General features: G+C 48.8%; 1 protein-coding gene across 2 annotated transcripts in view; it reads left to right on the forward strand.

Annotated features, from left to right (window-relative positions):
- CUEDC1 (CUE domain containing 1) overlaps positions 1-23,149 on the forward strand; it is a 76,890-nt gene continuing 53,741 nt past the window's right edge. The window contains exon 1 of one of the 2 annotated variants that reach the window (XM_081027259.1): positions 1-731. The gene's annotated coding sequence lies outside the window, so the exon portion shown is untranslated. Of the gene's footprint in view, positions 732-1,902; positions 1,922-23,149 lie in introns of those variants that run through there. The other variant, XM_081027261.1, reaches the window with a different exon arrangement.

The raw sequence follows: 23,149 nt of genomic DNA on the forward strand, positions 1-23,149 counted from the left end.
GGGTAACATCTTTGATTTCCTGACCTACTCCCCACCCTGTCCTCTGACCCGGGGCCCTCCGCACCGCGCAAACCCACCCCAGCTGCCCCAGGCCCGCGGCGTGCGTCCACATTCGGCACCCTCCCGAGGCAGCCCCGCTCTTCGGTTCCCCTCAGGGCCGAGGTCTCGGGTGTCCCCGCCCCACCCTCCGCGGTGCGCCTTCCTGGCGCCGCTCCCCGACACTGGGGGGGCAGGACGCCCGGCATCCTGCTCTGCCCTGGAGACCGAGGCTCCTCGCTCACGCCCTCCTGCCCGCCTGCGGGGGAGTCACTGCGGCTGGTGCGGGGGGCGGGAGTGGGCACGGCGGGGATTTTCCTGATTTCCACCCGGCGTCCCCCAGCCCCCGCCACCGTGTTGCCTCCGGACTCCATTCCGGCTGCCCTCTTCTCTCGACAGGGATCGGGTATCCGGAGAGGGTCCGGGGGCGCTGCCGCCGGGCCCCCGCCCCGCGCGCAGCCCGCTCCTCCCCGCGCGGCCCCACTTGTGGCCCCGCCGGCAGGCGCGCAGGGACAGCTGCATTTCTCGCCGCCCGCCGCTAGGAAGCTGGCCTCGCCTCGCATTCTCCGCCTCCCGCTCCCCAGCTGCGCGGCCGCGCCGGGCCCGCCGCCGCCGCCGCCGCGGGATTGCCTCCCCTCCCCCAGCCCGCCGGCCCCACCGGCCCGCAGGGCGCGGACGCGTGTGGCGGCTGCTCGGTAAGATTTCCGCCCCCTCGCGCCGATCGCCCCCAACCGCGGCCCTCGGAGGCTGCTCGGCGCGCCTTCCCGGCCCCGGCCCCGGGCCCGCGGCCCCACCTTCTCGGGCACCGATCGCCGACGAGCGGCGGGGAGGGCCGCGCCGGCGCGAGTTTGATTCCCGGTGCTGCCGCCGCGGCTTCCCTGGAGCCCGCGCCGCCCCGCCGCGTGCGGCAGGTCCCGGCCTCGCTTCCCTGCGGATCCCCCACTCCTCCCGGGCGATAGGCGCGCGGGGCGCGCGGGCATCTGGGGGCTGGGAGAGCCGCGCGGGGTTAGGGGGTGGGTAGCGGCGGGCGGTGCCCGGCCAGGCAGCGAGGCCGCCCGGAGCCCCTTCTCCGGCCGCTCCCCCTTTTGTGTGTGCGCCCCTCCCCGCTTTGCCCGGGCCTTGGGGCGCTGCCTTGTTGGCGACGGCTGGCGGGGGCGCCTGCTGCGGACAGAGCTCCTTTTAGGAGGAGGGGAGGTTCGCTTCCTGCCCCGGCCGGTGTCACAGGTCGCCGCAGCCGGTTCTGGTCCCACCCGGTCCCCTGGGAGCTGCATCTCCCGACGTCTCGGTTAGGGAAAGTTCAGAACGCACTGTCCCCGCCCCTGCTCCCCCGCCCCTCCGGCTCTCTGGCCCCGGGCTCTGAGCTCTGGGGGGTTGGTGTTTGCTTTAATTCATTCTTTCCTCTTCATTTTCTCTTTGCATTGTTTCCTGACACCTGGCACTGGCTTGCCCATTTCTTTTCCCCTTAAAAGAAGTTTTAGCTCCAAGAAATGTATACTGAAATTAAATTCCTGGAGAGAAATTTGTTTTGGGGGGAGGAAGGTTTTAGATCCTTCCTTCCTTCCTTCCTTCCTTCCTTCCTTCCTTCCTTCCTTCCTTCCTTCCTTCCTTCCTTCTTCCTTCCTTTCTTTCTTTCCTTCCTTCCTTCCTTCCTTCCTTCCTTCCTTCCTTCCTTCCTTCCTTCCTTCCTTCTTCCTTCCTTTCTTCTTTCTTTCTTTCCTTCCTTCCTTCCTTCCTTCCTTCCTTCCTTCCTTCCTTCCTTCCTTCCTTCCTTTTTTTTTTTTTTTGAGAGGGGAGGGGAATGACTGGAAGTTTAGAAATAAGATGTCCTAGAGGTAATACAGCATACGAGAGGACCATGACACAGGAACCTGCCCTAGGATGCTGGGTAATGGGGCATGGGGAGCAAACCTTCCTGTTGGTTATCCTGCCACACCCTGAGCCACCTGGCCCAGGAGAAAGGCCTTAGGGAGATTTTTCTGGGCCTTTTATCCCTTTCTTTTGCCAGGCATGCTCATCTTTGCTGGCTGGACAGAGTTAGCTAGGTGTGCCTGAAGGAGGTGAGGGACACCAGGAATTCTCTGATGCAGGAAGTCATCTCACCATGAGATTTAGCCCATGTGCAATTAAATGTGAAATTGGGTCCTCTCTGCTGTTAGGGGTTTGTGCCCTCAGGATCTTAATTTGAGTGGAGGGTGGCATCTCTGAGATGGAGAGAGAAACCTGGTTCAGGTCAGCAGGAAGCTGGCGGGTGTGGACAGCAAAGTTTATTTGAAACTCCTGTTTTACTTTCTGTAGCTGGAAGGAGCAGGAGACAAGGGAATAGGAGTGGTGCCTCAGGTCTGGGCACATCCTTGGATAGGAGAAAGACCTTGGACAGCTCGGGTGGCCTAGAGATGATACAATGACTGGGGGGAACTTGGGGCCAGAGGTTGGGGTCATGGGCCCCTTTGAGAACCAGATGAAAACTCCCCTCCCCCCTCAGAAACATGCGTGTGTGCAGGGACATGTTTTGCATGTGATATCAGAGGGTTACTATATTCCTTAGAACTGGGACCCCTATAAAGATCCCTAATCCACAGTCTGTGGTTCAGTCTAGGTCCATCAGAACAGTTCTCTCCTTTGTGGCCGGTCAGTGATCCCAGGGTGTGAAGAGCAGACCTCTCAAGAAGTCTTTTCTCATGACCTTCCAACACCACTTTGGATTTGTGGCCATGGAGACCTGTAAATTCTGGACCAGATCCCAGCTCCCTACAGCTAGCCAGGATGGGGCAGATGGGGCAGATGGAGGCCTTTCTCCAAGGGCTGATTCTGCTGTCTATGTGGTGGGAAGGCTCTGGGCACTGGGCCAGGGCCACAGGGCTATTGAATTAGAGGTAAATACAGGGATTAGGGTAAGGGGTGGATATTCTGGTGTTTCAGCTGAATATAAAGGCCAGGTACTTTAAGAGCCCCAGTTCATTCTTGGGGGAAAAGGGGTTGAGGTGGGAGAAGGTGCTTCAGGGGAGAGTTTAAGTGTGAAAGACTCTCTTCCTCTTTAGGAGGTCTTGGGGCAGAGTTGACCAAGGCCAAGGTCCAGGTATTGTAGGTTCCTTAGATCCCTCTAGACTTTAAAAGGCAAGTGGGGGCCAGATGGTGATTATCGCCATCCCTAGTGCATCGCCGAGGCGGCCTGGCCTGCCATTTCTTCCTTAGTCAAAGCTCACTGGGGCCTAGCTGCTGCTTAGGTGTTTGTGGCATCTACACTTCCTGGGGATATGGAAGAGCCTTTGGTAGAGTCTGGCACCTGCAACGTCTTTGGCTTGGTATTAAGAAACCCTGCTCAGACTCAAGTGCCCCCAGACAAGGTAGCTGCTCATGGGATTGTTCTTTGTTTACCTAGCAAGTACAGTGTTTGGCATGTAGTACCACTCACACTTGTTTCTTTCTGCAGAGCTTCCTACATTTACTCTGCCTGATGGATTATTCCCATCCTGACACTGAGGGAGGTAGGCAGAAGTGTTCTACAGCCTTGGGGGCAGGAAGCTGGGAGTCAGATAGGGATCACCTGTGGCTAAACAAGATAGCCTGGAGGAGGTGATGTGTCTGTTTTATTGGCTCTTGCACTTATGGGAAGTAAAAGCCATAAAGGGCCTTGGAGACACTGTGGTCCAGCAGTCCCTGCCTTAGGACTTGGGAGTTTTCTTGGTGGAATGTGAGGGTCCTGTGGCAGTGAGTAAAGATTCAAATTCCTCAGTGGCCAGGACTTGTCTGTCTGTTGCTGCCCTGGCTGCCACAGGTTGGGGAGTTTAGGATGCTGGTTATTTTGGCTCACTCAGCGCTTCTCTGATCCCTTCTGCTTCCAGCCTCCCAGTAAGTACTTCTGATGTGTCAGAGCAATATATGGACTCAACGCAGCCATTGATTGCTCTTATCTTTAAAACAGGTCATGATGATAAATACGATAGCAATGCCTATAAACATAAACTCCCTTTTCATAAAATGTCACCATTTCATTTCTGTTACAGTGGCACCAAGTGTCTTTGAGGAATGATTGATGGGATAAAAAAATTCCAGCTCCAGTGGTCTAATTTCCACCCCCAGGAGGCAATCTGGCCACGTAGTGCCCATTTCCGTATAGCTTAGTAGTTTAGAGTATAGGATCTGAAATTACATATCCCCAGTTAGAATCTCATCTCTCTTTCTTCCTCTATGACTGTACGTGCCTCAGTTTCTCAGCTCTAGAAAGAGTTAAAGGAGACCTAACGTACACGGGACAGACTAAGCATTCTTTAGATGCCATTATTATTATTTCTGCACATGGCTGCTACTGTTCTGAGGCTCCTTATTGTTAAGGAACATCTTTGGTAAAAATGATAGAGGCTGAGGCTGGCTTTTGGAGGGGTGAGATGGGGTGGAGTGAGACTCTCAAATTATGAGCAGAGGGTATCACGTCAAGGGTGAGGATTGAGAAGCATAGTTGGGGGCATAATGACTCAGCATTTGTAGCCCTGCTGAGTGGGACTCTTGTCCCTTCTCTTTGGAGCATTTGTCCTATAAGCTGGTGGAGCTGGGGTATAGGGAGGATAATCCGTGATTGACTTTTTATGTTAATGCTAACATTGATCCTAGAGGAACAGGGCAAAGGCATCCTGGAGAAATGGACCCCTTTAGTGGGGGAGCGCAATATGTAGATAAGAATGGAAGCTGCAGGGGGTGGGTGGGGGGTTCTGTGAAGTAATAGGCTTGGGAAATAATAATTCCAATGCTCATTGAACACTTGCTATGGGTGAGACCCTGTTCCAAGTGTTTCCCATGGGCCAGCTCATTTAATCCTCTCAAGATACTCTGAGATCTCATCTCTCTTTTTCAGTGAAGAAACAGAGACATAAAGAGGTTAAATAACTTGCCCAAGATCACATGGCAGAGACAGGATTTGAAGCTAAGAGGCCTGGCAACAGAGCTTATATCCTTAGAGAAATTCTCAGAGCAACCCCTACTGAACTGGGGGGTGGAAGGAGGTGAGGATGCTAGTGGGGGGGAGGGGGAGCTAGGAGGGCTCATGCTCTGTTTGAAGTGCTGCCAGTGCAATGCTCAGGCATCTTTGCGACATGCCTGGAAGGTTCAGACTAGCACAGTCTGCTGAGAACGCCTGGCCAAGTGCCAGATACTCTACTGGAGCCTGTCTCCAAGTACAAAGGTCACTAAGACATGCGTGGCCCCTGCCTGCAAGAAAGATACTTACCGTCTAGTAGAGGAGACAAACATGTTCGCTTAGAACTCCAGTTGCCATTGCAAGTGCTGTGATGAGGCGAAGCACTGAGGAAAGGGGTGCTTTGCCTTCTGGAAGAGGAGTCGGGGCAGGGAAGGCTTCCTGGAAGAGGGGGCACTTAAGCTGAGTGATGGTCAAGGTGGCTGTTCTCTCTGCTGTGACATTACTCGTACTCTTTGAACGCGGGAGTGCAATGGGCAGTCATATTTTCTGAATCCTGCAACACTCTTGCCAGGGTAAGGCAGGAACTGGGAAGTGTGGTTGGCTTCCTTGATGCCTTTGTGGTTTTTAATAGTCACCTCCTGGAATGCCTGCAGTGAACATGCCGAAGAAGAAATGAAAGTCTCATAAGAGTACTGCTCAGAACACAGTGATTCACTCTTGCCTCTTCGTACTTAGAAGCAGAACCAGAGGCAAATAAATGTAAGCTGCGGAGGAAGGACTCAAGTTAGGTACGGGGACAACGTTCCAGATAGGATGTGAGAACAAGTGACTCATAGGAGAGCAGTGGAATGGCCTCCCACGAAGGTCTTTAGAAATGGGAACCAGTTCCATTTGTTTCTGTGGTTTATGAGGTTTCATCTGGAGACAGGAAGATACAGTAGAGGCCCCAAGAGGTCTGTGTCAGCTCAGTAATGGGAGGGTCAAAGGAACCGGGATTGTCGAGCTAGAAGGTTGCTCAGATCTGGCCTAACCCCTCATTGTACTGTTGAAATGCCTGAAGAATGTCCAGTAACATTGAGCTGCTCACCCCTTAATTAGTGAACCAAGACACAAACCACATCTGCCCTACAGCTGCGTGTTGCCTTGCATTGGTCCCGGTCGGAGGTGATGTTCCTGGAAGTGCCCTACAGCCTGACAGGTTGGAGTCCAAGCCTTGTGAAGAGGGTTGCAAGAAACCTGCAAATATTGTCTGGCTGTTGGAACTAGAGAAAGCATTAGCTCTTACTCGGAAGATACTCCTGAGAATGTCATGCCCAGTCAGAACTAGTCTTATTCACCCTGCTGGACCAGCACCTAGCAGAGCTTCGGGTGCCTATATGGAACCCTCAGTAAACTTTGTTGGATGAAGAGTAAAGAGCAAACAATCCAAAAGCTATTACTCTTTTACCATCCACTTGTTGGGTCAATGCATTTACCCTTTCAATTCTGTTTTGCTTAAGCCAACAGTAGAACCATTACATAATGCCCCCAGCAACAGAGAAAGGCTCCCAAAAGTGTGCTGGGGTCAAGGGTAATTAACAAAACAGCTTATGATCTTTCTCAAAATTTATAATTCTTTGAAAGATCATCAAGGGCTGATGTTTTGTTCATTTATATTGACTTGTTTTTTTTTTTTGCTTGGTTTAGTTTTCTTGTTGTTCCTTGCACAAAAGTAAAGGCTGCGTTCTTCAAATTTAGGACAGACATGTGGTATAGCAATCTAAGCTGCATTCAGCAAGATGGCCACAGAGATCTGTGAAGAGAACAAGGCTTGCTCTCAAAGAGAATCTGATTAAGAATGAGCCAAATATGAATTGATGCTGGACAATGAGTTTAAAATACCGGGTCGTGAACTGTAGTTCTTGGGGTGAATTTAAATTGACCTGTGCAAATTGAAGAGAAGCAGCAGAAAACACTATGGCAAGAACTCTTGCTTCCTCCTCTAACCCTGCCATCCCCTATTCATTAAGGAAGCATTGAGTTCTAGGGGGACACCTACAGAGCTCTGTGGTGTTTTTTTGGGGGTGACCAGCAAGCTGGATTTGGAGCTCTTTTGAGGAGAAGATTCTCTGTGGTCATGTTCATATAGGGTGATCAGGCGTAGGAAATGATTTCACTTCGTTCAGGTCTGAGATTAGTTTCGGTTTCAGGCTGTACCAGGAGCTGAGAGAGCGAGCTGGGGGAGAGCAAGAGAAGGGTGAGATGGGAGAGAGTTTCACCATTGGCTCTGCCCGCTAATTGCAGGGTGGGTGGGCAGGGAACTCCGGTGCTCAGCTCCTGGAAGATGAATCAGAGATGGAGTCAGGGAAGGCAGCCATTGAACGTCTGTGTGTCTGGAGGCTGGGCTAGGTGGTGAGGGAGGGAGTGTATGAAGATATCAGCAGGTGTGCTTCGGCTAAAGCCCTGTGCAATTAATTACAGGACTGCTGAGCCACGGGCGAGGAGGGCATAGGGAAGCTGCAAAACACAGATACCAGAAAGAGGTGGGTGTTCCATGAGCAGGTGTAGACCTGAGAGGAAAGCAAAGTGTAAGGATGCCCCAAAGCCTACATACATCTTGTACTATCCTTAACACTAGCCCCCACTATGCAGCACTTTCCTTAAGAAGAAAAAAAGAGTCAAATGAAGGTTTGAGAGCTGATAGTTGAGAACTTGCAGACCTTTGCAATTTGATGCACCCTCTAAGAACCTCAAGCTGTCATTTTTCCTGAGATGGTTTGGGGCCAGTCTGGTGGTTTCATAGGGCATTATTATCCTAGAAAATCATCAGTTTTCCTCCCCTGGCTGGATCTGGCTGAGGCATACACAGATGTTTCATTCCACCTTAGCCGTGCTAAAGCATCATTGCATGTTATTTCTCACAGTCATAAATTCATTTTATTTCTAAAAGAGAGGCTCATTGAATTTTAAAGCTAGAAAGGATTTTAAAGCTGAAAAGATCATCCAGAGGGCTCCTAGAGGAATTTGTGGTCCTGGGTCATTAAACACCACCAAGTCAGCCCTCCTGCGTTTCAATCCAGCCTCTGCTGGTCGCTGCTGTGTTCTTGGGGCAAGTTAATCAATCTCTCTGAGTTTCTTTTTTTTTTTTTTTCCAAGTCAAGTTGTTGACTTTCAGTCTTAGTTGTGGAGGGCGCAGCTCAGCTCCAGGTCTAGTTGCCGTTGCTAGTTGCAGGGGGCGCAGCCACCTTCCCTTGCGCCACCTTCCCTTGCGGGAGTCGAAATTGGCTACCTTGTGGTTGAGAGGACGCACTCCAACCAACTGAGCCATCTGGGATCTCAGCGGCCGCTCAGCTCAAGGTGCCGTGTTCAATCTTAGTTGCAGGGGGCGGAGCCCACCATCCCTTGCCGGAGTCAAGGAGTCGAACCAGCAACCTTGTGTTTGAGAGCCACTGGTCCATGTGGGAATCGAACCGGCAGCCTTCGGAGTTAGGAGCATGGAGCTCTAACCGCCTGAGCCACCGGGCCGGCCCTCTCTGAGGTTCTTGATCCAGGCAGTGGGAGTAATAATAGCCCCTAATGGTTGCTAATGAGGGTCAAATACTCATTAAGACCTTAGCACAATGTTTGGCCTGAATAAATGTTTACCGCTGCTGCTGTGGTTGTCGTTAACCGTTATCATTTCATGAAATCATGTGGCTAGTCGGTGGTAGAACCAGGAATACAATGCTAAACTCTGTTCTTGGTCCTTTCCAGCATGGTCATAAGGTGGTTTCATCACAGTCTTGAAATACGTGAAGAACATTTCTGAAAGTGCTTGTGTAGAAATCTTTTAATGAATGTTCATCATAGAGCTGGAAGAAACGGGCTCAATCCTTTTATTAGATCTAATTGGACTTTGGGCATGAGGTTGTATGATCCCCAAACCGTTTGTTTCCACAAATACCATTTACTAGTGTTTAGAGGTTTCCTAAATGCCAGATGGATTACCTCTGCAGGAAAGGTTGGGGTGTTTTTAGATGTGTTTGTTGAGGAGTTCTCCAATTGGAAGTATCCACTTCAATGAGTTGTGGTGGCATGCAGGCTTTTGGCTGTCATGGAAATATTTCTGTAGCCTGGCTGCTGTATATCAAGGGTGAAGACAGTGTATGTTTTAAATAAAAATGGGCTTGGCAGAAGTCCACATGTCTTAGGCCATGCCTGCACAATGAGCTCCCAAATGATTTGCACTGACCTTTTTTGCAAAATGTTGACAGCCTAGGAGCCTCCCGGGGGAGCCCTTTTAGTCTTCAGGCCGGTGTGATCCTCAGCCCTGTGGGGTCTTTTGACACCTTCGATGGGGTGGGACCTTCTCCGGGAAGGCTGCTTTGGTATATTTTCTTGGAATATGAAAACAAATAGAATTAATTTTGTTTGGCGAATCCTGCAGCACTTTTCTTGAGATACTGCCACTCTCTAGGGTTGCAATTGAAATGTGTGCTTGACGCTGATGCATGGGACTTGTCAAATTTCCATGCCTGAGGGAGGCAGCGTTTTAAAGTATGAAATTTGTGAGTGTGCAATTTGGAGTCCAAGACCAGAGATCCAGTCTCAGTTCGGCCACGTAGGGACTGGGTCATCCCGAGCAGATTACTTAACTTCTTAATTTGTACTTTTCTTGAGGTTAATCTATTATTATACCCATAATAAGAAGTGGCTATTGAACACATCTGTTAAAAAAGCTGGGTTGTTGTGATGGTCTAATAATAACTAACATTTATTACGTGCTTACTGCATGCCAGGAACCTTTCTAAGCATTTTAAGAGTATTAATTTATTATATTTTTAAATATTTTTTTATTGATTTCTAATTCAATATTCCAATGCAAAAAACCCCACATTTTATTGTATTTCAATCTTGGAAATATCGCTTTAAGTACAACCATATATGAATTTTGTAATGTAGTCTATATGTACTTGAGAAAAGTGTGATGTCTAGCATTGTTAAACAGAGTGTATTGTATATTTTAATTTGATCAAGTTTGATATTTGCATTAAAATCTACAAACTTTTGGCTGATTGTTCTGTCTACTACTGAGAAAGTTAGTTAAAATTTTCCACTACCACTGTGGATTTGTGTTCTGTCAATTTTTGCTATATGAATGTTTAGGAACATTGTTATTTGTATAGAATTTCAGATTTACTACATTGTTTTGAAGAATAGATCTTTTAGTCATTATGAAATGTGAAACAAATTCTATAGGTAAGTCATTTGAATTAATAAGATAATTTAACAAGGTTACTGAATATAAGGTGACTATTTTTTAAAATATGTATTTGTATGAACCAATAGCAAATAGGAAATGAAATTCAGAAAATAATACTCTTGACAGTAACATCTAAAAAATGAAAAATATCAGAATAAATCTAACAAGAGGTGTAAAGATTTTTATATATAAAACTATGAAATTATTGAGAAAAATGAAAAAATACCTAAGTAAATCAAATGATATACCATGTATATCATTTGAATATAGTATTATTATCACCGCGAAGAGGCTGAGGTGCAGAGGGTTAAGTCAACTTGCCTAAGGCCACAGTGAGTTGAGGAGCTGGGGTCTGAACTCAGATAGCCAGGCTGTTGAGTCTGTACATGGTGTTTAAAAGAGGGCTTTATGATGTTGTAGCATTGTACTTCTAATTCTATGACTGTTTCTCTTCTTACTTCATGAGGTGAGGGAGGGATAAGCTGAGCCTGGAGGTAGATTAAGTGTACAGATCACAGTGTTGGAAAGAATGAGAAGACGGAACATATGAGAGCTTTTTTTGGAGTTGCAGGGAAACAACTGTTTCTAAGTTTGGGACAGAGCTGAAGAGAGCTGGCAGGACAGAGAAGGACTTTTTTTGGGTGGATTTTTACTATCTGCTGTGAGGGATTTTGCCGTCTGAGGATTTAAGAGCCCCGTGTCTCTTTCCTATCACATTTTGTTTGGTAGCCTGTCTTTAAAGCCCACCTCAGCCCTCCGCTGTGACAGCTTTAGAAACTTAGAAAACTGCCAAGCATAGTGAATTCTTAAGACATGAAAGAGAAGGTGAAGGATGGGCTTTTTGGTAGAATTGCTGTCATTTCTATGCCTTTCTATGAAGTGTATATTGGGGTGAGCCATGGAGAAGCTTGTGTTCAACAGAGGATTGGGACCTTGGGTGACCTCCCTTTTTCTTATGAGTTGACTTAATAAGAGAATGAATCATCCTATTTGCTTCATCCTGGAAAAGAAAAAAAGAAAGGAGAGGGTGAGTGAGTGAGATGGCATTTGACTGAAACCAGAAGCCTTCTGTGTCCGGGCAGAGGCCAGGCTGACACACAGGGCCTTGATGGTTTGAGCCAAGGGTGAGGTCCCTCCAGGGACTTTGGGAAGAGTTTCCAGCTTCCTGTCACTGCCACCCTCAGCCTTCTCCATCCCTGTGAGTCTTGGGGCATGAATAGGCCTTAAGGGGAAAGGAGTATGGATTGTAAGTTTCATTTTCTAATGATAAACCACTGGTGAAATTCCCACACAGCAGTGATCATTTTGAAGAATATTAACATAAAAATTCATTGCATAAAAGTAGTCAATTCAAAAATAGCTTTTGACCTTCAGGGATGTGAATGGCTACTCTTACCCTGTCCCAGTGAAGGTGGCAGGGGCCCTTTCTGTGCTAATGCTTAACCCCTGGGACATCTTTGGAGACCTCTGGTTCTCTTTTAGGACAACCAATAAGGAGCCTTCCAGGAGTGAGCATTTCCTGCCCGCCCCACCCCACCCACCAGTACTTTAAGCACTTTAAGGAGGCTGGGGAGCACATCCTTTTCTGAGCTACTCTTTGTGACCTTTCTGTGGACTTTAGTTTGGATTCTGAGCTGAGGCTGATGTCCCCAGAGGAATGTGAAATCTGCCTTGGAGGGAGGGGTTGCAAGAAAACTCCCTCCAGCCAACTCCCTGGAAGACCAATTCAGGCACATTAATAGGGTGGTTATGTTTTCAGACTGTAGCTGGCTTCTTAGCACACATTTCCCAGAGGGTTTGCTTTTGTCGACAATGCTCCTCTGCCCCCATTTTGCCTCCATCTCCTTCCTGCCCCCAGCCATCAGCAGCAAATAACTCCCATGTATAAGAGGACTTACTCTGTGTCAAGCATTTCACTTAATTTGAGTCCTTATACCAACCCTATGAGCTAGGGATTATTGTCTTTTGAGATGTGGGAACTGAGTCTGAGGCCTAAGGGGTAAAGTACAGTGAGTCCCTACTTAGCGTCCATAGGTTCTTGAAACTGTGGTGAAACAATGGATAACGAAATCAATTCTGCCACAGGCTAATTAACATAAACAAGAGTTAAGTTTCTATGGCATCTCATCAACATTATAACGAAATGACATTGAACAAAATCACAATGTAATCAAGGACTACCTGTAACTTGTCCAAGTAACACAGCCACTTACTAGGTGGGATGATTTTTTTCATCTTTTGTTTTAACCTTTTATTTCAAATATACACAAAAATAGAGAGACTAGATAGTAAAGTCCCGTGTACCCATCACCAAACTTCACTCCTTATGAAGAAGCCCCAGCTCCAGTGCTCCTATGGCTACAGCATACAGCAGACACCTTGGTGTGAATTAGAAGGGACCCTTTCTCCTAGGTACACAACTTGGTAAGCAGAGCATAGGCTGGATTCCAGCCCATTCACTCCTTTGTATAGACACCTTGTGCAGTGAACAGGCCACACAACTGTATATGGTGACCCTGCCTACCTAACTTCTCTTCTCATCTAGCTTTTGGCATAAAGGAGAATGTAGCCAGACACCAGTTCCTGACAGAGTGATGGTTTCTTTAGTTGGTCCTTAACTACATGGGGTCCGGGGAGAAAAGCTCAGTTGTAGAGGACTTTTTGGGTTGAAATAAATTAAGCAGGAAGGTGATTCCTTGAAGAGATAATTCTCCTGCAGAGGAGGGTGAGGGCACCTGAGCTGCGTCTTTTACTACTTCTGTTTTCTGCCATCCACCTGTTCTCTTGATGGCTCCTCCTTGATACCTTCTCTCCTCTGTTCTGTGCCCAGGGCAAGGGTAACACTTGTGTGTGGCCATGAAGCTGGCAGGAGGGAGCTAGTAAAGCCCAGGGTGTGAAAGCTAGGTAGGAATTCACTCTTGGCTGCTACCCTCCTTCAGTCGCTGGGACAAGCTGTCTTTGCTTTCTGGTAGCATACCTTTTCTTGGGGCCCAATTTAGCCAGTGGCCAGATGGGAGGTCCTGCTTTCACACCTGTAGAATAGTTCCTTTTAGCCTCAAAGTGGGGCCTGGAGGTCACTGGATAGAGAGCTTCTTATCGGGAGGGATTGAGTCTTTTCTACTCCTGTGCTCTTGGCTGTACCCATTACAGCATCTGTCTTTGGTGCTCTAGAAATATTTGTTAAACAGATATGTGTTAAAGGAATGCAGCATCCCGCAGAGCAGAGCAATATGCTGAAGGGCCCAGTTTGAATCATTGGTATGCTTCTGTCAGAAGAGGCTAGACTATGCTGTGGTAATAATCAGATCCTGACATCCCAGGAGCTTGACACGATCTAGGTTTAATTTGTGCTCATGGAAAGTCTGATGTGGGTTAGGCTGTCCTTCTCCATCTGTAGCCACACAGCTGTAGCCATCTGGAATGTGGGGCCTTCCAGGTTACCACAGGAAGGGAAGAGAGAGATGGAGGCAGCTCCTGGCTTTTAACAGCCTTGGCAAGGAATTGACACCTGTTTCTTCCATTTGCATTTCATGGGCCAAAACTAGTCACATGGCTCCAACCTAACTTCAAGGGAGGCTGGGAAATGCAGAGGGGCAAAAGGCCGTCATCATGATTTCAAAGAAGAGCATTTTGTATTTCTTGTCCCAGGCTATAGTCCATTGGAGCTCCTCTGGCCTAATCGCTTATCCTCAGTTACCATGTTTTCACACTGACAGGAAGGGAACACCTGCCACTTCCTTTAATCTGGGATGGTATTGAAGGAAAGTCACATAGCAGGGATTTAACCTCTCCTTTATGACATGTTAGTAATGTGACATTCATTTAGTCAGTTCACCTCTGTGAGCTTCTTTCCTCATCTATAAAATGAGGACAAAAACTCAGCCCATCTTCTCATTCGGACTCTACTGATTGCAAGTAACAGAAACCAGCCACAGGGGAATGGAAAAATCAAGGGCAGGAAATATGGCTGGCCTCCTAAGTGTCTACCACTGCAGGACGCCAGTGCTTCTGTGGACATGTGCCAGATGTCATGGCCTGTCAGCTTCCAATTATACCCACCCCATTCCAGACTGAATAGTATCTCAGAACCTTGATTCAAACTCCTGGGGAAAGAATCTGATTGGCCTGTTTGTGTCAGCTGTCTCCCATTGGGCCAATCAGCTGTAGCCTGGAGGACATGGTCATATGGTACCACCATGGCTTGAGGGGCCTTTCCCTGTGAATGAGGGTGGAGGCAGTCCTCAAAAAGGAGCCCATGCTTACCTGGTTCAAGGGTTGTCAGATCGATTGGATAATGTCTGTAAGAAAGCTTTGAGAACTGTAAAGTGCTACATAAATGTGAGCTGGCATGGTGGCATGGGATTTCTCTTTAGGAAACTTGGAGACTGCACTGCTTGAAGAGGGATAGGAGAGATTGTAACATTGAGAGAGAATTTTAAAGTCTTAACAACAACAACAACAAAAAGTCTTGATGGAAGCAGGGGAGCTGTTTGTTGGTAGGTCATGGAGCAGGGACCAGAGGGAGTAGACAGGACTAGCATGGGGCATTGCCAGGGGTCAAGTTACGTTTATAGGCCGTTAGAGCATAACATTGTAAAAGAGAGAGTACCTCGGTTGTGCTCTCACCTGTGTAAATATGGATGCTTCTGTAGTTCAAATTGTGTGACGTGGAAAGGATGTTAGTCCAGATTATGGCACTTCGGTCCTTGTCCAGCTGATTGCCTCAACTGGGCAAGTCACTTCACCTCTCTAGGCTTAGTTAGTTCTGCTCTTTGAAGGTAATGTGCACGCAGCATATGTATATATTGTGTCATGTGGGGATTAAGGCATGGAGTCCAGAATTAGACAGTTGGTTCGGAATCCTTGTTCTTCACTTGCTCTACGACCTGGGGAGATTTCTTAACCTTCTTGGGTCTTGGTTTCCTCACTTGTGAAATGAGGATATTAATAGTACCTACCTCATATGATTATTGTGAGGATTACATGGAATGAGTGCTCAATACAGTACCAGCTAATATTATTAATAAAAGGCAAAGCTGGCCAATTCGAAGGAAGGACCTTCGGCTGTGCAGTAATACTGTGTGCCCTGGCCCTTTCAAAAAGTTAGAATGAACATGAATGTTGTATAGGGGTGCGTGGGGGGTGCAGGAAGAAGCCTGTAAGGGGATAGGAAGCTGGAGGTTGGGGAGACCCCACTGACAGAGAGGTAGGTATAGCAGGCCGCCCTTAGGTCTTTTTATTCTGTTCTGCCATCACTGCAAAGTGCAGTTGGAAGCAGGCACAGCCCCTGCGACGCCTGTGGCCTCTCCTCCCAGTGCCTCATCTGCTTCCCAGCCACTCTACCTGGGCTCCAGCAATTTGTTGAATTCGGTATAACGCCATAGAAACTTAGAAGTTTAGTGGCTCTTTCACTTCAGTCCTGGGCTAGGAACTTGGGAGGGCTCTGAGTCTAAATCCAGGGCCAGGTTTGGGATTAAAGCGCTTGCCCTTGTGAAACTGCAGAGCCTGGAGAGTTAAAAAATAAATGAAGAAACCCTTCTGACCACAGAGCAATTTGAGGGCTGAATTATTTAGAGCCTCGGCTCCCTCGGGCTCCTCTTGGGGGAAGGGGCAAGGGAGGAATGCGGGGCCCCGCGAGGGCTGAAGTTCCCTGCGCCGCCGACTCCCGGCCGGCCTGGCCCTCCGTCTTTGTCCCAGGGCTGCGCGGTGGTGGCTGCCCGCAGGCTGGGGCTGAAGCCCAGAAGGCGGCCCCTCCCATCCTTCCTCCTCCGCTGAGGTCTCGCCTGGCCGGGTCCTTCTTGGCTCCGGGATGCAGCGATAATGAATTACATAAAGAAGTCAGCGTCATTAGCAGCCTGACGGGTCGGGGTGGGGAGGCAGGGCCGCGCTGGGGGCGGGTGTGGCCCCGCCAGGCCGCTTCCCCCAGGCCCTTGGTCTCGCAGGAGGTCAAGTCCCAGGTCTTTCTCTGGAGAGCCCCAGAGGGAGGCGGCTGCTCGGCCTGCCCTGGGTCCAGGAGCCTTAGTCTGCTTTCATTCCCTACAGGATTATATGTGCTGCCTCGGATTTGATGAAAATCAGCGTTTCCACAGCTGCGGAGGGGCTGGGGGGGGGTCAGGAGAGGTGTGCAGGAGAGGGGTGTGGGGGGCCAGTACTGTCCCCGAGAAGGGGGTCAGGGCGAGTTCCTGGCACTGAGGCCTGCTCCGGGCTGCCAAGGTGGACCGTGGCCATGGCAACCCCTGCCCTGGGCTGTGGTAAACACAGGCTTTCAAAGGGGGCCTTGTTCCCTGTGGGAGCCCTTCAGTTCCAGCCTGCTGGGGCTTTTCAAACCTGGGGAGGAAAGGGAGGGGACTGGGCAGGCCTGTTGTGAGGAAATGTCACTCCGGGTTCCCCTCCTCTCCCCTGCCCCAGGCATGTTTCCTGGAGGCCCCAGTTTCCAAAGCCTCTGCTTCTGGAGCATGAAAAGAAGCTAAGCATCAGGAATGTGTTCAGTCTCTAGGCAACAGGGTGTCTGTGTGTGTGTGTAATTGAGGGAGGGAAGGAAGCTTGAAAAAAAATTGCTGTCCTGCTGGCCACCTCAGAATGGAAGGCCTCAGTGCCCTGGACCTATTTCAACACACTAGCCAGGGCCACCTGAAGCAGATGTTAAGGCTTGCTTGCTCATCCTGTTGGCAATGAATACCAAATAAGTATAATCTCAGTAAAAACTCTAAATCATTCATTAGCTGTAATGTAACCATTGGCAGTTTGCATTCTTCCCTATTAGCCAATGAATTTTAGTGAGAATGCTGATCTTGGGAGCTTGAATAGCCTTTGCTGTCATTGCAGAAGCTTGGTCCTGGGATTCCCCTCTCATCATTATGTCCTTAATCTAATCCAAGTTACACATCAGGAAGGATGGCATGTCCCCTCTCTAAGCATCTACCGTGTTTCCCCGAAAATAAGACCTAGCCGGACTATCAGCTTTACTGCGTCTTTTGGAGCAAAAAGTAATATAAGGCCCATTCTTATTTTGGTATAAGGTAAGACCAGGTCTTATGTAATATAATATAAGACCGGGTCTTATATTAAAAATTTTTGCTCCAGGGCCGGCCCGGTGGCTCAGGCGGTTAGAGCTCCATGCTTCTAACTCTGAAGGCTACTGGTTCGATTCCCACATGGGTCAGTGGGCTCTCAACCACAAGGTTGCCAGTTCGACTCCCGCAAGGGATGGTGGGCTGTGCCCCCTGCAACTAGAAAAGAGCAACTGGACCTGGAGCTGAGCTGCGCCCTCCACAACTAAGATTGAAAGGACAACAACTTGACTTGGCAAAAAAGCCTGGAAGTACACACTGTTCCCCAGTAAAGTCCTGTTCCCCTTCCCGGATAAAAGATCTTTAAAAACTAAATTTTTTTTTTGCTCCAAAAGACGCATTAGAGCTGATAGTCCGGCTAGGTCTTCTTTTCGGGGAAACACGGTGGAGCACTTATAAGGTATTTGCTATAATGGTTACTGAATGACTGAATGACGAATGCAGTTCCACTTCTTAGGGAAGCCAGGAGGTAATAACCAGGTCTTCTCCCTTGACACTGCATTCCTCTTTGGCTTTGTCTGAAGGGGCAGCCTTAGGCGTGGGGAGGAAGGGAGGCAGGACTACATCCCTTAACGCTGGCTGGGCCTCTCAGGCGACTCTCCAAGATCCTACTGGGGATCCTTAAGGGAGGTATGGGAAAAGATCCTAGACTTTCCAACTCAGAGAGGAGCTGATCCTGGGCTTGTGTCGTTTATTCTCAAGTCACTGTCAGCCTGAGGAAACTAGCAGCATCCAGTCTGTAGACCGGAGTTCTTGCTACTGCTGCTGAGCCCCAGCCTCGCACCTTCCATTCTTGTCCGGAGCTATGGAGCTCAGTGAGCTGGAGTACACATGGCTGGCACCCTGGTCACTCAGCAAAGTTTTCTCACACCCCAGGGAGAACATGGATGGGGATTCTTCATGGACGCTGGGACCGAAAACAGGCAGCTGGATTCTCATGGATCGACCCCCATCTCTTCTGTCCCCACCTCCTTTTGTAGTTCAGAAGGTTGTAAATTCTTCTTTGTCATAGGCTGTTGAATTTGGGCTAACGTGGCTTCTTTATTTGAAGTGGGGGTAAAGGAGGCTCAGTAACTTTCCAAACTTTTCTGATGAGCATAAAATAGGAGGAACTGCATGGAGCACTCTCTGGAACTTTGTGAAGGGGGGGGGGAAAGAAGATATAGTTTATGCTTCGGGAGAGATAACCCCGCCACCACATTAAAAGAACATGAAAGACTTGTAAAGTGACAGACATTCTTCTTTACTTGCAGCATTTAGTCCAGAATCAGAACGTGTGTGGGGTGGGGCCCAGGCATAGATGAGTTTTATAAGCTCTCCCTAGGTGTTTTTCAGGTGCAGTGAGGGTTGTGGGCAATCCCTCTAGTGCAGTATTCCCAAATGGGGGCAATTTGGGAATACTGCACTGGAAACATTGGCAGTGTCTGGAGATATTTTTGGTTGTCACAACTGGGAGTGGTGGTACTACTGGAATTTGTGGGTAGATGCCAAGGATACCACTAAACGTCTTCCAATAGACAGGACAACCCCCCAAACAGAGTTATCTGGTCCCAAATGTCAGTAGTAGTGTCCAAGATTGAGAAACCCTGTTTTAGTGCCTAGAGCAGACCTTCTGGAGCCCGGCTAGGAGACTCCAGCAGAATTCTGGAGAGACGGAAGGACATGGTTGGGTGGAGGAGTGAGGTAGGGCCATTGTGTACGCGGAAATAGCACATGGCGTGGTTTGGAGGTTAGAGAATGTGATTTGGTTTATGCAATGAAAAAAGAGGCTCATGGTTTCACGAGAGTCACCCAAGATCCAGAGGAGCTTTTCAGCCTGATGATCCCTGGAGTTGGGCTGCCATCTGGTTCGGATGCTTTTGGCTGTGACATCAAGCCCCTCTGATTTTGTTTGCTTTGTGTGTTGGTAACCCTCATGCTTTTCTCTGCCTAGTGTAAGTCAAGTGAAGGAGCCCCTGTCAAGTACATCAACTTCAAATGCCCAGCCCCATCCTGGGGCCGACTTTCCCTAAGTCTGTGCATATGTGAACTTGCCCTCTGGTTCCAGGAACAGGCAGTGCCCTTTGCCTTAGTTAACAGCTCTATGGCCCCTTCTGTCATGTATTCTCTGCTTTTTAGAGAAGGGAGGCAAAGGGCCCTTGGCTTCCAAGTCCATGCTATCTGCCCACGTGTTGATGGTGCCTGGCACGTGGCAGTTGCTCCATAAATATTTCTGAATGGATGAGTGAACACCCTGAATGAATGGGAGATCTGGAGCTCTTACTGTGAATTGCCCCTTTAATAAGTATAGTCTTCAGTCCTCGTGCCGTAAGTTGAATTAGGAGAGACTAAGTTCCGTAATAAGGAGGAAGGGCTCCACTATAAAGAATTTCCAGGGAGTAGAACAGGAAACCTGAGGGATGTGGGGATCATTCTCCTTTGGAGGTGAGCTGCTCGTGGCCCTTTCTGTCTGCAGGAGTGGCCATAGAGGGGCCATTTCCGACCTCCGGGGTACGACCCACGTTACACCCCTTCCTCTGTCGCTTCCAGCTCTTAATTCGATTTCTTAGCTTTTACCATAGACATGAATATCCTTTCTTAAGAAGTAAAAAGGGCTGTACTGACACGTGTGTGTAGTAGTCCTCCCAGGGCGTCACAGTCCGAGATCCAGTTATAGTGTGGTCTGAGCAGAGTTAAGGCGGGCGGCACGGTTTTCTCAGAATACCTTCTCTTCTAGGGTGTGGGTGTAGATAGATTCCCCTGAATGTTTCCAAATGCTTCTGAGCTGCTTTTCTCTGCCTTCTGTCAAGTCCTTGGGATAGAGAGGGCTTCTGTTTCTTCAACTCAGGAAAAAAGGACCTTTGGGTGTCCCAGGCTCAAGCTGGAGTGGGGAAAGGGGTGTTGGAAGGGTTGCCTGTGAGCTGAGCCCAATCGCAAGGCCTTCTGCCCTCCTCACAGCCAGTCCTCAGTGGTGAACCTGTGGTTGGACCCTTTGCCGGGCTCTGGCTGGTGTCGTCAGGCGGAGTTTCCCACACCAGCCCCATCTGCCTCGGTGCATTTGTACAATTAGAGTCTTGCTCCTCAAAATTCTGTCCCCAGACCAACCATACGTCACCTGGTTAAACATGGAGAGTCTCAGGTCCCCCATCAGACTGCCCAAGGCAGTCTGCATTGTAACAAGATCCCTGGGTATTTCCTATGCACATTCAAGTCTGAGAAGCTCTGTGTTAGAAGAAATTGCATGCTGAGGGGACCACAGCGGGATGGCTGGAGGCCTCGTTTAAGTGTCATATATGCTCCTGTCTTTGCAGAGTCCTTTAGAGCAGTGCTTCTCAAACTATCTGAAGTGAAGGACAGGTTGTTTTCTTCATTCATTCGTCAATGAATTTTCATATGTGGTCCCCAGGAGTGTGACCCATCTGCGCAAGTGTGACAATGTCTGCACTGATCTATGTGTACCCTGTTCAAAGAGGCGTTCACTGTCACGTGCTCGGATGCTGTGGCAATGTCAAATGGCTAGAAATGTGTTTAAATCCTTATTTTCGTTTTCTGTACTTATCTTGCCAAGGACCCACAACTACCAGTGTGTGGATAGTCTGTGGACTCACTTTTAGTGGCCCTGGTCTAGAGCTCCATCTTTTAGGGTCAGGTAGTCCTGGGGTTGAATCCTGGCTCCGTCACTCGCTGTGTGTTCTTGGACAGCTGTTTAACCTCTGTGCGCCTTAATTTTGTCATCTGAAAGTCAGAGACAATAATGCCCCTGCCTCCTAGGGCTGGGGGGAAGATGAAATGAAATAAATGGGAGTAAAGCATGGAGCCCAGCACACAGAATGTGCACTTGATAATATTGACCGTCAGATGTGAGCAGCAGCACCATTTCTATTGTTTGCTGTCTTGGATCATCTGAAAATGAGGACCAATGACCCCAGTTAAGGGATACCCTTGTTTTTAGACAGACAGTGGTCTTTAAAACTGTAGCAAATTAGTTTGGAATAGAAACTTTTTTCCCCTTGCTAATTTGTGATAGTTTGGGACCATTGGTAAGAATTTCCCTTAATGTGGATCCAGGCAAAACCCAGGATCAGAATTGGACAATGTTGCAACATGTTTTTAAATGATGGAAAGAAGTAATAAACACTATGTAGGAAATCCCTTTTATCTGCAGGTTGCCCCCGTCCCCCCTTAACCTTTCCCTCCTCTCCCCCACAGTGTATCTCCTGGTACCCTCTCCCAAGAAGTCTGGGTGGGTTTTCAGTGCCAAGTTGCCTAACTCTAAACTGCCAGTGCATCCTCTCTGGAGAAATTCAGGAGGTCTTCTTGGCTATTTCATCAGAGCAAGGAGGTGAAATGAAAAAGTAGAAGCTTTTTCTCAAATTAGAAGGTCTGTGTTCTAGGGTCAACTTAGCAAGCATTGGGGTTTTACCTCATTGGCACATGGTTCTTAACCTCTTTTTGGGTCCCAGATCCCTTTGATACTCTAAAGAGAATTTTGATACCCCCCTGCTACCCTGAAAAGGACATGCACACACAAACACATTAAATTGTGCATTTGATTTCGGGGGGTGGGGGATGGACATCCATGGACCTCATTGAAAGGACCCTTGGCTGAGAACTTCTTACCAGGTTGTAAGCTCTGCAGGGCTTGTTTCTAGTGTACTAGAATATCTGAGTGACCCTCAGCATGGTAGGGGTTAAACGCACAGGCTGTAGTGTTAGGGTGCTGGGGTGTGAATTGTTCCTCTGCTACTTGCTAGCTTGCTGACCTTGGGTTAGTTACTTATCTCATCTAAGCCTCAGTTTCCCCATCTGCAAAGTGGGGATAAGAATAGTACCTACCTCATAGGGTAGTTGTGAGATTAGATAAGGTGATATTTGTCAGATGCTTAGTTGCATTATTGTTCTTTAGCCTACAGAATGTCTCATTGCCCTCTGGAGGAATCCCACCTTGGTGGGATTTGGATTGAGAACATGAGGTGTTCCTTTGGATGGGTGGGGAGAGGACCTCTTAACATATCTCTGGGAAATTTGGAGGGTTGGAGAGCTTTGGAGCAAGGCTTCTAGAAGCTCTCTAGATCCAGCTGCTCCTGTTCAATAATTTCCATGTGCTGTTGTTGGTTTTGGCTCCTGGCGTGGAGATTCCTGCCTCCGGAGCTTCCCTGAAACTAGACGCCCAACTCAGAGCATGCAGGGAGGAGGGAAATGAAGAATTGAGAAGCTGACTTTTTTTTTCTCTTTCTCTCCTTAATTAACTCTGGCTCTTTTGCTCCCCAGGCTTTCGGGTTCTCTGCAGCCCCAGCAATTAGTGGGCGTGTTAACTGGGGTCAGAGCAGGGCTTCAGGGAACTCCTGGGGACAGTGCCCAAGAGGAGGAAGTGCTTTGCAGGCGCTGAATGAAGGGTTCGCCACCCTAGCCCTCCTGCCCCTTGCCTGCCCCCTTTTAGCTGAGCTGCCCAGAAACCCAGTGCTGCCCTCAGTTACAGCCTCACGCTCTGGCTCAGCTGTTGTGTGAGAATGGCAAGGAGTTAAAGGATTCCAAACATTGGCCCCCACTGGCCCCTTAATTACATTAAGGCACAAAGCGACAGTGCTGGCCGGCTGCTCGGGTGCAGCGCCTGGCCGGTCCTGGGGAACAATTGCTGTTCTGTTCTCACGGCCTGTTTTCCCCCAGCTGCGCCTCCCTTTCATCTCAGCCTCTTTCCCAGGGATGTGGGCGCATTCCCAGGAGAGTAGGATCTTGGTCCTAACTTTCTTACTTCTTCCTTGGTTTTGTTTGCTCCTTTCTCTCTCCTTTCCCTCTGGTTCTAGAGGCCCCGTGTGGCCCGCAGCCTCTGAGCCCCATTTCATATGTTCCTGAGGAAGTCCCATCCAATTCTGTTTTAGAATGGATTGGTGAATGGTTTAAAAAAAATGTGTGTGTGCTCGTGTGAGTTTG

This window comes from Rhinolophus hipposideros, assembly GCF_964194185.1.
Source record: "Rhinolophus hipposideros genome assembly, chromosome: 20".
NCBI classification, from domain to species: Eukaryota; Metazoa; Chordata; class Mammalia; order Chiroptera; family Rhinolophidae; genus Rhinolophus; species Rhinolophus hipposideros.